The sequence below is a fragment of the Penaeus monodon genome, chromosome 25 (assembly GCF_015228065.2).
Source record: "Penaeus monodon isolate SGIC_2016 chromosome 25, NSTDA_Pmon_1, whole genome shotgun sequence".
Classification (NCBI taxonomy): domain Eukaryota; kingdom Metazoa; phylum Arthropoda; class Malacostraca; order Decapoda; family Penaeidae; genus Penaeus; species Penaeus monodon.
The window spans coordinates 32397181-32397563 of record NC_051410.1 but is presented as its reverse complement, the minus strand read 5'-3'; the positions used below and the strand labels follow the sequence as shown (position 1 = coordinate 32397563).

The window sequence follows — 383 nt, the reverse complement described above, 5'->3', positions numbered from 1 at the left end:
CATAATCGTTTCAGAAGAGTTTTATAACACTTCTGTCATCTCGACTTTCACACAATTTATGTTGAATGACAGCTTGGAGTTAATTGCTCTAAAACCCAGGGTCTCCCTCGAGTCGAATAGTGTTGGATACTTGCATAATAGCATCCTTTCTTTATTTTTTTCCTGAATTACACACTTCTATCTTAATAATCTGTTAAACTAGAATAAAAGCGTGCTCTCTCAAAATCCACCATTGGCCAAACATGCAGAAATTCTTGCAAACACACCCATTGCAGCAGTGAGATGAGCATGGATGTGCCTCATCGTTTCACTTCACCAAGCTATTCTAATTACTAAAGACCTTTTTTCCTACTTTCTTTTATAACCCCCCCCCCCCCCACTTT

At 38.6% G+C, this 383-nt stretch overlaps 1 protein-coding gene across 1 annotated transcript in view; it reads left to right on the top strand.

The window, feature by feature from the left end:
- LOC119589151 (zwei Ig domain protein zig-8-like) overlaps window positions 1-383 on the top strand; it is a gene marked incomplete at its 5' end in the record, with an annotated part of 79650 nt that overhangs the window by 16610 nt on the left and 62657 nt on the right.